This window comes from Salarias fasciatus, chromosome 1, assembly GCF_902148845.1.
Source record: "Salarias fasciatus chromosome 1, fSalaFa1.1, whole genome shotgun sequence".
NCBI classification, from domain to species: Eukaryota; Metazoa; Chordata; class Actinopteri; order Blenniiformes; family Blenniidae; genus Salarias; species Salarias fasciatus.
Genome location: NC_043745.1, coordinates 10,436,825 through 10,452,586, shown reverse-complemented (window position 1 = coordinate 10,452,586; position 15,762 = coordinate 10,436,825). Strand labels below are relative to the sequence as shown.

General features: G+C 42.7%; 1 protein-coding gene across 1 annotated transcript in view; it reads right to left on the bottom strand.

Moving 5' to 3' along the window:
* Positions 1–15,762, bottom strand: part of cskl (c-src tyrosine kinase-like) — a 52,537-nt gene that overhangs the window by 22,385 nt on the left and 14,390 nt on the right. The gene's annotated exons all lie outside the window — the stretch shown is intronic.

Here is a 15,762-nt window from a genome sequence, read left to right as displayed (position 1 = left end):
TTTCAAATCTGATGTTTTGTTTTTTTGTTTTTTTTTTTTTATAAAGAATACTGTTCATACCCAACCTGTACAGCTCCAAGGATGAGGCAGCACTTTGCTGTATGACTGCATCGTTTAGGGAAGGGATTCTCATTCATGAAAATGGGCTCCCAGTGTTGGACTGAACCACCTGGCACCTGGCACCCTTCCACACACCTTTTGCATCAGGCTGACGATAGATCTTCACATTACAGGACATGACTGTTTCCAGCAGACTCGAGGTTTTATGCTGAAGCTTATTTTCCAATGACTCTGTTATATTCATATTCAACGTGGTTTTAAGGCGATGTGTTCAACTTACTTCATACAGAGAAAAGGGCATCTTCCCAACAACTAGGTCGTCTCTGAAAACTACTGGTTTAGACCATCTGACAACAAATAACTGCTTGAGCTGGTGGAGCCACGTTGCTGTACCTTACTGCCTATTGATCTCATCCCTTTGTTCACCTGAGGGCTGTAAATGGTGCTTTCCTTTAGCACACAGTTAAACTCTCGCTTTAAGAGCATCAGACAGCTGTTCAGCCTCTTTACAGCTTATTGCTAAGATCTCAAGGTAATTCCTTTTGTTCACCTGAAGAAGGCGAACCTACAGGCAGTGGTGCAGTGTAGTTTCTGTCTCATCTCAGTCATGTTCACACTGCACACAGCTGCGCATACGCACACACAAACACACACGCACGTGTGCATTATTGCATTAACCGTGGCTAGTTCTTGAATGGATACGCAGATGAAAAATAGGAAATACTCATTGAAGACCACACTACAAATCAGAAATATGAGGGAGCTTGTGTTTTAACAGGCAGAACAGCTGAAAAAAAAAAAGAAATCTGATCCAACCCTGAAGTGTCACCGTGTCTCTGCAAGCAGGATAATAAATGCAGGCACACGTGCACGCTGTCCAGGCAGGCTGCTGGAGGAGGTGAAGGTAAAATCACAAGGAATAGTTTTTGTGCCTTGCAAATTTCTCCCAAAGCGTAATCCCAACATTCTGCTGCAGAGGAGAGGAGCAAATGTCAGAGAATTTCACAAGCGAAACATCAATCACAGCAAACAGAACACTGATCTCCAGAATATGAAAAACATAACGTGGTGTCCTCATTAACATACCCTGTATATTTCTCTGAATAGAAGCCATCCAAAGCAAAGCTCATTCAGTTTCCAGTTTCCAACACTTAACATAGCTGATTCCCCCAACACAGTGAATATCATCTCCCTTAATCCATCCTCCCAATTTCTTTTCTTGCGTTATTTCCTTTGACAAATGGAGTTAGCCGCTGATAAAAGCCTCTTTTATCTCAGGCTGTTAAACAGGTCGGACGGTGCGATGCTGCAGACGAGGAGAAGGCTGCTCTTTCATGCAAAGCCAACTGTGTCTGCATCTTGCTTCTGCAGCCATTTACTAGTCTTTTAAAGGTGACCTTGATGCTGTGACAGAGAGGCGTGAGCGAGAGAGACAGACGGATGAGTGCAGAGAGATTGGGGGAAGAACAGGAAGGAAGGAGTGTACATCTCTTTCTCAGGTTTCCTCCTAAACGGAGCTGATGTATGGCTCGCATGGAGGATTATGAGAGTTGACATATTTGGGTAAAGCGATGTATATTGTGCTAGTGTTGCTCTGACAGGATGTGTGTTGAAGTGCATGCCTAAATAACTCATGTGTTCGTGGTCTAGTGTCTCTGAAAAACATCTATGTATTCCATCAGAAGAAGCTGCTCTTGAAATACAATGTGAGATGTTTTCTGATAAATGAGACGCTGGACACTAAAACAGCAAATCCAGTAAAGCTGGACTTGGATTGTAAATAAAATTAAACACAAGTTTTAAGGAAAATATATCAAATTAAAATCAGCAAGACAACTCATCTTCTGACGTTCAAGGAGTGAGAATCCCAATTGACAGGTGTAGCCTTAACCAGGTGAGCTCAGCATTCTTTTTATTTTATTTTTTTTACCACTGCTGACAGCTTTTGCAGAATGTGGTTTCGTCTTTTTGAAATGTCTTGCTAGAAGAATATATTAATGAACTAACAGATGTTACAAATGTATGGTGCATTAAATCCAGCCTCATAACACTTACCATCACATATGTGATGACATTTATTTTCTCCCCTTCATGACACTTAACAGGTTTTCTAATTTATCACAGCCAATCTGTCATACGGCCCAGAAGTAGATGGCCTCAGCTCAGCATTTCGCTTTCATCTGGTTTCTTCTTTGTACAGTTCAGTTCAACACACCTGTAGAAAATGCAGCTTTTTCCACTGAGTGGCTGCATAACCCGGAGATCACAGTCATTTCTTCGGGGTTTCCTGTCATTTCCCATGAGTGCAGAGAACTGTCCGGATTCTCTGGGATTTCATCATGAGAAGTAAATTATGTCATTAACAGTATTTAGCAATTTTACAAAGAAACATTCTTGTACAACTGAACTGCTTCATTTAAATTCTTCGTATCCTGTTGTAAATTTCCCATGTTAGTGAGTAATGTCACAGCTTTTCCAGCTTTGACATGACTGGCTGGAATTCAAAATGAGCAATTGAGCAATGAGCAATAGCACAGAAAACAGGAACATTTGTAGTCGACAAGATTTCTTTCATGCATTTGTGGGATGAGGAACAGCGCTATACTGGGTTGCACAAATGTAACTGAAATCTTTTTTTTTTTTTTAAGAGAAAAATAAATTCTTCTCTTTCAACATGTACAGGATGGACTTTAACGATTTTTCAATAAATCCAGGACTTAGATGAGTAACATATCAAAAGTCAAAATCTCTTAAGGGCATAAGTTATGGATGGTACAGCAGTTCTGACTGAAGCAGGACTCCCACAGTAGCCTCCATTCAAAGGGCCTTACTTCCGTCCAGTTCAGAGAACAGGAAGTTGAAATGGGGCGGGAGGAGAGTGGGCAGGAGGAAGTAGGTGACGCATATTTTCCAGTGCTTCGTACGGAGGAGGGAGGGGTCAGGCTCGGAGCTCACTGTGAGCGTGGTTAGTCTGGTAACTGAGGCGGGCCTTCAGACGGCTTACAACCACTTTTTATGAGGTTTGGTCAGAAACTGTTGACATAAACAGAACGAAACAACTTGAGCAGGAATTGTAGGATTAAGGATTGATTGAAAATGATCCTGTCTCTCTTTTAGCTTCACTGAATAACACTCAATTTACTTCTCTTTGATTAAAACAGAAGTTTTTTGTACTGAAGGTGAGAAACTTGTTTTACTCTCTAAGTGTAAATTCAACACCCTTCAGTATAACAGTATAACTTTATATCCACAAAAACAATGCACCTTGTTGAGAGAGCCCAGGTACTGTGAGAGCATCTATGGCTGAGCTACACAGTGCCGCCGTATCCTGTGCAGAAACAGGAAGCAGCCTAATTGCAGGCCAGTGCAGATTTGCGTGCACACTGACAAAGCCAAATATATCCGAGGCCGGGCTGCTCTGGTGAACCCAGAGGGCGCCCTGGCTTTTTTTCCCCCCCTTCTTCTTCGTCTTCTCCCTCTTCCTTTCAGCCATTCTTTACATCAAAAGCAACACTGCTGGAACAGAGCAGCACTGCTCACCAACCCACAGCCACACTTGCAATCCAATAGAGGACAGACAAGTGAGTGCTATTCTTATCTCGCTCCAGCGCTGAGGAATGCCTGCGAGCTATTCAAGAGCTACAGCATCACACTGCTCACATCACTCTCCTTAAGTTAGTCAAGTGGCTCTTGGTGAGGGGCTCCGACTTCTGCAATTGAGTTTTCTGTAGTGGACTGCAGAGTACTGACAGCACACGCAATCTGACACTAACGATTCCCCGAGCGGCATGCAGTCCCCACACTGACAGGGAATGCACTGGAATACCACAGGTGTTGGACACTTGGAGAGTCCACAGGGTGTCTTGCTTTTGTGCAGCGTGACTTCACTCAAACATTAAACCTTGACTTAAACAATCAAAAAGGGACAACTCAAGGAATTTCATCAACTTTTATCATGACCCCTGACTCCCCAACCAAACCACTAACGGCATTTACTATAATTAATGTCTCCGACATTGATAGTAGTTAATGGGCCATGAGAAATTAGATTAAATGTGCGACTGATTGGCACGTTTTCTTTGAAAAAATAAAATTTGAGAAGGTGGCGCTACCCTGTTGATACTTCAATCAGAACTCAGGGCTTCATCTGCATGTTTACTGTGTAACGTCACCACCTGATGCTTCAAGCACAGAGTTCAGAGAAACGGGAATACAACAGGTTGATGCAGTAGAAAACTGTCACGTAAAGCAAATGAGACACTCTGTGTTTGTCTATTCCTGGGCAGACTCTGAACAAGGTGGACATTTCTTTAGTGTTGCGGATTTAAAAGAAATACAGAATTAAACAACAATCTGAACTAAGCTGATCACCAAATCCATCGTCAATACTGGCAGGCTTCCAAGGACAACTGGATGCAGGACTGTGTCCCAAATAAGCATTACACAGCAAAGCATTATGGGATTGAACCTCAGACTGAATCAGACTAATTTCCTAGTGCATATAAACCTATACATCATTCTCTTTATTCAGTTGAACAGTCTTAAAGGTGTAATATAGGATTTTCTCGAAAAGACGAAGCCAAACGTCTGTTACTTGCTTTTTGAAAAACGCGCATACACCAGACCATCCTACCTGCTCGACGGCTGCTCCAGAGGAAACGCCTATCAATGGAGGAAGTGTGCGAACGCGAGCTCTTGTTCTCTGGGCGTGCACTGCTCTGTTTACAGTTTCTGCGATCGGTCTTGCGCATAAAGCTTATTTTCCGAAAGTTTCATCATGTCAGACTCGCCACCGGTAAGTACTGGCTGAAACGGAGGCTCACCAGCTACATAAACACTCTGAATGCGCATGCGCAACAAGTAAAATCTGATTGGGAGCGAGCACGTACAACAGCTTGACGAAAGCAGCTCGTCACAATGATTGACAAACAGACCCACCAGTTATTCTGATGATCCATCCGGAACTCAAAGCAAATAGAACATCCTATATTACACCTTTAACTGTGGTTAGGAAACAAATCAAATAAACAAAACATGACTGTTCACGAAGCCACTATTGATGTATGGCATTAGTGTTTGCTTCCATTTAACTGTTTTTTTTTTTTTTTTAAATAAAATATAGCTTTAGAGCATACACTAAGCATTTCAATCGCTCAAAAGAGAAACAAGGTTTCCTCAGTGCTCTTTAAGAAATAAAAAGATGCAAATCAATGACACACTTAAAGCGTTAAGCTTGACCTTGAGATACAACAAACAAACAAAAAAAACTAAACAAAAATAGCAAAGCTTATGTGATTTTAGCTGCAATCAGAGCAATTTGTAACTACTGAATCAAAGGTCACAGCAACCAAAATGTACTTGTTAACAAGAACAACATTATTCCAAACACATTGCTGTAAGCCAAAGATGTCTTCAGGAAATTAACTGAACCAAGAATTATTCCATTTCAGAGTGAAGTGCATGGTATGGAGGAATGGCAAGCGTGGTTGTAGTTAAGGGTGTCAATGTCTACAAGTATAAACGTGTACACAGATAACAAATCATAACCGTTCAGAAAAATCAATAACAGTGAACATGTCATTTTCCTTTTCCTCCTCTTTGTTCTTTTTTCACCAATATATATAATGTTTTCGGGTGCTGATGTTACCTGAAAGCTTCAGATTATAACATTAGCTAACTAAATGTTCCCTTCAGTGGAGTTATCCACATACATAACAGATACATGGGGCGCAAAGTTATGTCGATTAAAAAAAAAAAAACAACACAACACAGCCACAGCCAGAGTTGCATTCAAGTTGACTCGGGGATGGGATGGCAGCTACCAACGAGCGGAAAGCTGTGTGGCAGCTTTTCTTAAAAAATAGAAATACTGTTGGGTGGAGGCTGTGTCAGGCAAAGCTGGTTTACAACAGCAGCACGGGATCCACGAGAGACCAGCTGCCATAGAAACACCCCATCAAGCTGGAGGAAGAGACGCTGCTGCTAGCATTGGTGCAAACCCTAGCTAGCTAGCTCTTTATTGCTACCACTAGTGGTTCACAAGCTAGCATGAGGGACTTTACATAAAGTCGAAGAAATGCGACAAAACACTGAATGAACATATCAGCAAGTTAATAGCTGAAATGGTGGCCCTTTTGTCTGATATCTACTGGAATGTCTTTGATTTAATAGGATTATGAGGTACTGTATTTCAATGGAGAATGGAGACATAGCCCCCTTGTGGTTATATAGAACAACTGCAATGGAAAAAGATCAGAAATCTCTGACGTAACGTGTAACCGGTTACACGTCGGTTACAAGTCCCGGTTACACGTGCAGAACAAATTGTAAACGCTGACGCCCTTAGTTGTAGTCTAGCAATTTTACTCTCAAAGAATCTACTGTTTTCAACTGTTTTGGTGCAGCATTAGTGTCACTTTTTTCTGCTGCATTTCTCTCTGTTAGCCGCTGAAGCTTGTAGCATCAGTCACCGTGCAGGCATCCAACTTCCAACACGTTCAGGAATTTATTCCTGACAGTCTGTGGCTGCACGATGTATGAACCGAGACCAGGGATTTTAACTTGCAGTAGAAAATGCTACTCTGAGATGGCCAAAAGAATCTAGTTGCCACAGTGCAAGCAATGAAAAGTACAGAACAGACAAGATACAAAGCATAAACGTGGACTCGCCATAACATAGGAACCATTTAGTCTTTAGAAACAGTTTTGAGTTTAAAGTAATCAAAATCACTGACATCAGTCAAAATAGTTAACCCTACAAACACAAAGGGCCACATTGTTTTAATACACTGGAAATATCAGGCATCGGACATCAACTCAGCTTTGACCCAGATGACAGCAAAACATGCACTCAACACAATCTTGTCATTAGATTATTTTCATGTCAAATTTAAGCGTGAGCTGAACGCCCAAAACTCACAAATTCAAATCAGTCCCTTCTCAATTGTGTGTGTGTGTGTGTGTGTGTGTGTGTGTGTGTGTGTGTGTGTGTGTGTGTGTGTGCGTGCGCGTGCGCATGCCACGGGCTGATGGTGACACTGTCATGGCAACACGCTAAGTGATGTAACAGCCTCCTTTCAGGTTTATTCATTTTCGGCGCCAGATGACAGTAATATTACTGCCGTTTTGTCTCGTGTGCCATTTCTGCAATAACCGGCATTGTGCTCGTAATCGCGTTGGTCTCAAGCCGTCCACGCAGGGCTTTGTGATTGGTATCAGCTGCCGCCTCCTCTTGCACTTTGATGAATGGAGATTAAAGGGATTTTGTGAATTGCGGAGATACTCATCGACATCTACTGTACGTCTGTATGAGCTCCAGCGCATTAATATTTCACCGCGCTGTGCCTCCAGACAAATGTTTTGCTCTGAAGTTGGAGAATGAAGTGATGTTGACTTGTTCTCGTACAGCAACCAACATCCAGTAAACTGAGGCCGTGTTGATCTGTTGAATCCAGCAGTCACAAGCGTCCAAGGCATGCTGGCTTTGTTCAAGGCCTTCATGAAAGATTCATCCGGCACCTCTATACCAGAGGTGAAGCTATTTTTGGTGTGCGCAAAGAAGCAGGGGGCAGATCAAAAAACGGTTTGAAAATAAATGATAGAATAATACCTCAAAGAGAGAAAAGTCAAGGTCGCCAAGAGGTCATCTGATAAATTCACCCTTCTGCTTGCTGTATCATTTGATCACACTTGACCACTGTTTGCTTCTTCTCATTTCACGTCGCTTTAATTTGACACATTAGCAGTTCTGCAATTCCCCACAGCTGAACAGTGACTAAATCCGCTGACTGAAAACAGAAAAAAAAAAAGACTAAAAGCACATTTTCTAGTTCACAGTTCTCTGCGATGCCATGAAATTAAGAAAGATGTGAAAACTTAAATCATCATCCAGCAGAAGCACAAATTATTTCCCACTTTCCTGTCAACTCTAAGAATTATCTCTTGATAGAGCTAAGACCCGCTTTTTTTCTGCTTTAGCAGCAAGTTACAATTTGGGACATTTATCTTACCATTTAATCCAACTCTGATTAGCTGACACCCAATCCAAAAGCCACAGCGCTGCTGGTACGGCACACCTACTGAGCGCAAGCGACTGTGCGAATGTTTATCCAGGAAAAGCTGACGGGGCAACAATCGGTAAAATAAAAGCTGAAAGAGAAATCTCCAGAGAAGACCCGGGTTTAACTCAGACTGCTGCACTCAGTTTCTAAAACTAACGTGACAAAGCCTTGGGTTATGTAAACAGAAGTCTCTGGACTAAGGAAGGCCCCGGGCAGCAGATTACAGTCTGATGCTAGAGGTTATAAAAGTACACTTTAACATGGTGTGACACTTTAGCTCAGACCCAAAGTATGACTGCTTAAATCAGGATGTCATTTATTCTCCCGAGGGAAATTCAATTTACAGAGACAGCAATAAACAACAGCTCCTATCACACTCAACAAAGGACGGCATTATATATTAAACATGGAAAAACACACCCTCCGAATTCCAAGACTTCTTGCTCATGGACAGCAACCTGCTGCACAGAGAACTCGATACACAGCACAGTCAATGGCGATAGTGTCCCATGTTTGTTATATCGCTGCTAAGTGATGTGTTCATGAGAACGTAAGCATTGAGCTAAATTGTTTCCCTCTTATTGTTTTGTTGGAAGTCCATCCACAGATACATGGTCATGGGAGCAAGAGATTCATTCAGTTAACAGTGCTTTTCACAGAGATACACAACAACTGTACACAAGCCGTTACACCTACATGAAGAGGAAAGACACAGGAAAGACCTGCAAAACAGACCATCTTGCTGCCAGATTCAGCACTGCAAACCACTTCACTCCAATCTCGTACTGCTGTTTGACGATCTTTTACGTCTGGAAGCTTTACACAGGGCTAAACAATTATTCAAATAAAACTACTAACGGATATCATACATAATTGACAACTGTACTCTCAATACATGTCATACTTCGGCTGTCTCATCGACCAAGCCTCTGCAATACCTTATTATTTATAACAACATGTTTCGCTGGCATTTTTGATATGTGGACAATTATTTTTGATATTGCTCAGTCTACCCTATTATTTTGTCCTTATCTTGAGGAGAACAAGCTAGGAATGTAAGGATGCATCACAAGACAGTTAAAAATTGATACAATTGTGGGACAAATTAAATCAGTGGAATAAAACACTGATGGAATACAATATTTCTGGGGGAAAACGATGGGTGAAGAGCAGATGACGGCAAAGCTGTGGCATGGCCTCAGGCAATTTCAAATCAGCAGTGTGGCAGCATTTTGGCTTTCCAAGGTTGGAAAATGATAAAGGTGAGAAAATAACAGACAAAACCAAAACAATCTGCAACTACTGCATTTGGCTTTTGTTTATGGAAGAGATTTCCTCCAGAGTTTATTTTTTTGTGAGATGTATTTTTTTTAGATAGTTAATTTATCTGATTTTTGGTCAGACAAATTACATTTAGATTTAAGCATGTCTTATTTCAAGCCTTACAGTCAAGTTACTGTATCTACCGTCTGTACCCAACTCCAAAAAAAAAAAAAACTTTAATTTGATGCAGTATTGAAAAGATGAGGAAAATACAGCATTTGATTTATTGGTAGTATACAGATTTCTGTCAGTCTGTCTGGAAAATTATTTTGTTTAAATAAAACTTGCATCGGTGATAAACTGTAGTATCATGAATGGCATCGAATGGTGAGCTTAGTGAATCATTACATTCCTAGAACAAGCCAATCATTCTGGAATGTTACATAAGCATTGAAATACTGGCACAATCTTCCCACGTCTCTTTAACTATTAAACATCTCCATGAAATAAGTGTAGTATAGGGCTCTGCAGTGTGCGCTTCAGGGTGTCTTCCTGTTGTTAGTTACTGTGGAGTGTGGGAATAGTCAGAGCGCACAACATGTTAGTTTGGTTAAAGCGATCTTCCACTTCCTTTCAGATCTGACACAACAGGTGTCTTTTGGGGTTTTGTTTTTTTATACTCTCTTATTTAGAATTTGAAAGCCACAGTAAGAGACAAAAACACAAATAAGCTTGTGTACCGTCCTATTTGTGGCCGTCTTCCTTCATGATCTGACTGGCCACAGCTGGTCGGATACAACAAGCCTGGACGCCTTGCTGCACTTCCCTCCACAAATAATCACAATTTATCTTTCATGCTATGATGCTGCATGTATTTCTGATATAGAGCTGGGAGATATATCGAAATTTGAATAAACTGGTTATTTTTAACTTTGACATCTTGCAAAACAATGCCTCACGTGTCCAACGGGGAATTAACACACGCATCCAAAGTACGGCTCAGCCATGACTATCGATCCATGACACAGGCTCACTATGAAGTTTGTATTGTAGAGTGTTCTGGCAGCTGGTAGATGGCGGGCAGAGGGGTGGGGGTGGGGGTTATGGAAATGTGACCTACTGGGGATGCAAATATACAGTATGAGCTTACCAAAAAAGCTCACGGGGCTGGAGGCTGTGCAGAATGGACAGCATGGAACTGTCAACAACAAATGAGTCGTGGCCGCATCGCATTTCCCCGTATGTAAAGCACTTCACAGCACGGCTGTTTGCAGCTGCAAGAAATACAGTGGTACAAAAAGTTCAATGTTTCACTTTTGATGCAAACCACAAATATGTGCAGTTTTGACACAGACAGCTTGAGAAGGCGTGTGTCTGAAAAGGCCGCTCGCACTTCATTAAAGTGTAGGCTAGAGCAACAGACCTATTTGAAGAGGAAGAAGCTGATTTAATTGGGCAATGTTTGCTGTTAAAAAAAAAGAAGATATTTTTCTAAAATAGCGTCTTGACTGTCAAATCCTGCCCAACACTGGGACAGAGATTCCCCAACCCTCCGGACTGTACTGAACTTAAAAAGTGCAACATCAAAGAAGTTGCATAATTCAGCATGGAGTTTCTGTATTTGGCAGCAGGCAGCTTCTGCTCTATAAATCCAACCACGTCAATATGTGCCTATATGGAAAGACCCCACACACACAAGGGAGGGGAGGTAGGGGCCAATTAGCATAAATGCAGGAAGATGATGCGCCCCAGAGATGCACTCAGCTTCCCCAGGAATTCATTAATCCTCCGTGTCCCCATGTCCTTCTCATTTGGATGAGCTGTCTCCCTCCACAGCAGTCACCACTGGGTCTCCACATGCTTCACCAGCCACATGACTCTGACAGACATCCCAGCGAGAGAGGAAAGAAAATCACCATCCAGCACAGCTTCTCCAATGTGCAGCGGCAAAACTACGGAGCGATTCTATCGAAGATGGACGTATTGCACCTGAGAGGGCCTGTAATGGCAAAGACCAACACAAATGGGCCACTACCAAGGAACTATGAGCAAAGCCCTGAAACCCCGAGTGCTGCCTGAGCACTGCACAGCAGTTGAGTTAGTATTGGTTGAAAGCTGAGGAAAACTCTCACTGTATTATGCAACAAAGTAAGGTGTTTAATTATTTCCAGAGTCCTTGTCGAGCCACAGTGTTGTGGTGGTGAGTTCTCATGCCTGACAGTAAGAATACCGAGATAGTTAACTCATGGTTGATGAGAAAGGACATGTGAATGTGTGCTTAAAACCAACAGTTTTATATATATATATATATATATATATAAAAAAAGGAAATTCCAAATAAAACTTCAGCTACAATGCTACACACAAATGAGCCACTGAATAAGTAGATATTTATTAACACATGACTACTGCGTTCTCTTTTCACTGTAACCCTCGTCAGGTCGGTTTTGTCGTGTGGCTGTGATGTCTTAGTGCTGAGGAGGTGAACAGCAGTTACGTAACTAAATATGTCTCCATGAAGGCACTGAAGCTGGGTGGGTCATCAGGAGGAACATTTCAACATGAATCTCACCACTATAAAAACCTTTAGAACCGACGGAGACGAGAAACACGCTGATATTTACAAACACGAGCACAGCCGTGAGTACGGCCCGGTTCTCGCTCTCGAAGGCGATTCCTCAGAATGTAACGTGGGAGGGGAGGAAGCAGGGTTCTCCCTGGCATAACTCACACTGCCACGGCTCCTCGGAGCTGGAAGCCGAAATCTGAAGTAGAACGGCGAAGCGGGAGGGACTGAAGGAAGTTAAAAGAGACTTAGTCATTATGACTATGCGGCTCCCTCTGCCATCTGCCGCATGAAACATTTCGAACCATCTACACCTTTTTCTTTCTTTTTTTTATAAGATGAGCTGCTATTTTCACTGTCCCAGAGAAACTCTCTTCAATGGCAACACCAAGTAAGACCGCCACAGATTCAGAGGCCGAGGTTGTTTTGTGGCCTTTTAAACATTTATTTTACTTGAGCGCGCTGCTAACACAACCACAGATTTACAGCGGCAACCAGCAGCTGCTCCAGAGAGATTAGATGTAAGTGCCTGGCTGAGGGGTACACGACAAAGAACACCAGGGGGAACAAATCAGTTGCAAATTAGATCAGACTTAAGCAAGAACAAATTAATGTAGGCTGTACTGTCACCTCAAATCCAGTAAATACTTTCACAGAGAAGGAGAAATGGTTAAATTACAAATGAGAGGAAATTCTGAAAGCAGCAAGAAGGGAGAGATAGAGAGAGAGAAAAAAAAGGGAGTGCATCTTTTCTTTGGAGTAGATTAAAGGAGTTGTGTCTAATCCACAGCCGTCAACCCCTATTTTTATCCGACTGAACGAAAAATAGAGCAGCAAGACAGAGAAACCTCTCCCACCACAGTTCGTCAGTCAGTTAGACAGACAGGTTGGGGGGGGGGGGGGCAGGAGACGGCCCTCCTGCCTGCCTCTCTGACGTAACAAGTGACAAGCTCGGGCTCGCCTCTGATGACAGATTACAAAAGCAGAGAGGCAGGAAGTGGAAGAAAGAAAGGAAGAGGCGGCAAGGAGCTCCCCCACCCCCTCCGAGCTGTGGGAGGCTGCTGGACGGGAGAGAGTGGCGGCGGCAGCAGAGAGGGGAGGAAGGGTAGCGGTGACGGTTTATTGTTTGAGCTCTGTGTGCTGCGGTTCCAGTCTCGGCGCACACTCACCCAGGCCCCAGCTATTTATATCCTCTCAATATCCATGCAGGCGAAGGCAGGCTGCAGCCGTTTTCATCATCGCATACATTATGAAGACGCGGCATCGAGGAGTCTGCCTGCTGGGAGAGGGCTGCTTTTATTGCAGGGTTTCCCATTTTGTATCTGCAAAATGTTCGGAGGACTTCTGCACACGTACGCGCACATATTTAACTAGAAACCCTAGTACTTATTGAACCATTTAACTAACAAATTATAACTGGGATTGTAAAGCATTTTAGGTGGGGAGGTCCAGGTGGAATTACTCTGGCCCATGTCAAGGAGCTGGGCAGGTCGGGATTAGAAATAGGCATGAATCGGTGGGTAAACAATTAAAGGATCCTCTGCTTTACCAGTCAGCACCAGATAAATTAGTTGATTAAACCGATTAGTGTTTTATCCATGTACAAGACTGCCTCAAGTCATGCAGTCCCCCCACCAGTGGCTAGTCGTGGCTACAGAGCCATCAGACGGCGATCAGCATCACAGCGACGGTGCTGCTTTAAAGCATTTGGAGCAGTTGGAGAGACGTTGTTTAATGTTACCAGTACTTCCATGACAGAAGTGAAGACAAGCTTGTAGTCTAAATGCTAGGGGTGTAGCGAAATCTTATAGTACATCAATTATAGTACATCATATTGTTTTTTAGAGTTCAGCATTTCGTTATACCCCAACTGCCGCTGCTGCCGGTGGTGTTAGCTACACTCAGGCCAACTCGATATGATTTACCCAGAGACGCTTCCTGATCTTAGATAAATTAAATGACAAAAATCCCATCCATCTGTACACAATGTTGTAAATTAAGACTGACCCCACACAGTCTCGATGAAAAAGTAAGAAAGAAAGAAAGAAAGAAAGAAAGAACAAAGACTGCAACTTTTCATCCAACTCACGCCAACAAAAACCTTGCAAAGTAAACTCTTCAGAACGTAACGCAATATGCTGAAAAATCACAAAACTGTCCTTTGTTAGACTGGTTGATTCATCTGAATTGACATTTTCATTTCAACAGAGAAATTAGTGGCCGCCAATATGCGTGGAGAGAGCAGTGGAGATTGCACTAAGAAAAACATTTAAGTATAACTTCACCACTGATGAAATCTGAATAAGTAATCCAGAGACCATCAGGAGACGCATTACACCCACCTGGGAGCCCAGCATGGACAAGCAAACTGTGGAATGGTAAATGTCTCAGTGGACAGAGGCTCCGCGGCAGCGTTGTTCAAACTGACTAAAACCGCACAGTCCCCAAAAAATCCATCTATGTAATGTTTGAATGGCTAAAATGTTTGATTGGTTTAGTCTGATACACACAGCAATGTGGTTCATTTCTATGGATCTCATCTGACTGATTTTTTTTTTTAAAGCATTATGTGCCGCCTACTCATGCTTCACGCTCTCAGGATACTGACCTTCCAGATGTCCCAGAGGTCTGAAAAAAAGAGGTCAGTGGGCATTTTCATTTTGAGCCACGCTCTACCTGTAAATATCAGAGACCTGTTCCGTGAAGGTTTTTAAAGCCAAGCTGAAAGAACCACTTGTTCACCAATTCATTCAATTATTAAATAGTTTTTCTTATTTTAAAATGGTTTTATTACATGTCTTACACTTTAGAAATAAATGTATCATTAAACATTAATATGCATATGTATAGTTTAGTGATTCAGTAATTATGTTTTCTGCTGCTCAGTCAGGCTTTCAAGCACCATGGGGCTTTAGGTGGAGTCTGTACAAAGGTTTGCTCCGCAGACCTGGCTCCATGTATTGATTAGCCATTAGCTGTGAGATGAAAAGAATAGCTTTCTAGTGATGGCTTGGATGTCATGCTTTAGTGCCGAGTGCAACACAAAGCTAAAGATTATCAAAGATTTTTTCAGAGTGCAAGTGCAAGAGAGCAATATGTGAAGGTAGCTACAAACGGGAAGCTCCAAGTCATGATGGAAGATCAGACTCCCAGGTGTGGCCGACATGGAGATGTTCTGGTTCTCACTGAAGGCTTACACAGAAAGACGAATCCACTTACATTGCTGATATGTGCTGTCATTTACATAGATATGCGCACACATTCCTCAGCCATGAGCTTATGCATGCTGTCCCTTAAAGACACATGCAGGGTTTACAGAGGTGCCTTGAAAGATCCCAGGAGGCTGAGGCGTGCCGCCTGCTGCTTCCACGGCCTCCCTTCCTGCTTTCATGGCAAAGCATTGACAACTCCTCCATTCAGAACAGAGGAGGAGACGAGGAGGCAAAGCACGGGGACGGGGACACAAAGACCGTGGTTAGAAACAGCAACAGCGGGGTGCTGCTGCAATATGACAGCGTCATAAGTGGCAACTGCAGCTCCCAATCTCTTGAATAAAAGAGGCATTCAGTGGCAGTGGCACTGACACCATGGAGGAGAGAGAGAGAGAAAAAAAAAAACTAAATCAGGATCAGTGGACTAAGAAGGAAGCGCGTGAGGGAGATGGGGGAGCCACAGAGGGAGACGCTGAAGGCAAAATTCAAATTGCTAATAACGCTGGAATAGTGCGGCACAAAGAAAAGATTATGCACTCGCACAGTATTCACGAAATGAGGGAGAAATGGCTTTAACATTTGGTGTTTCTAAACAGAAGGT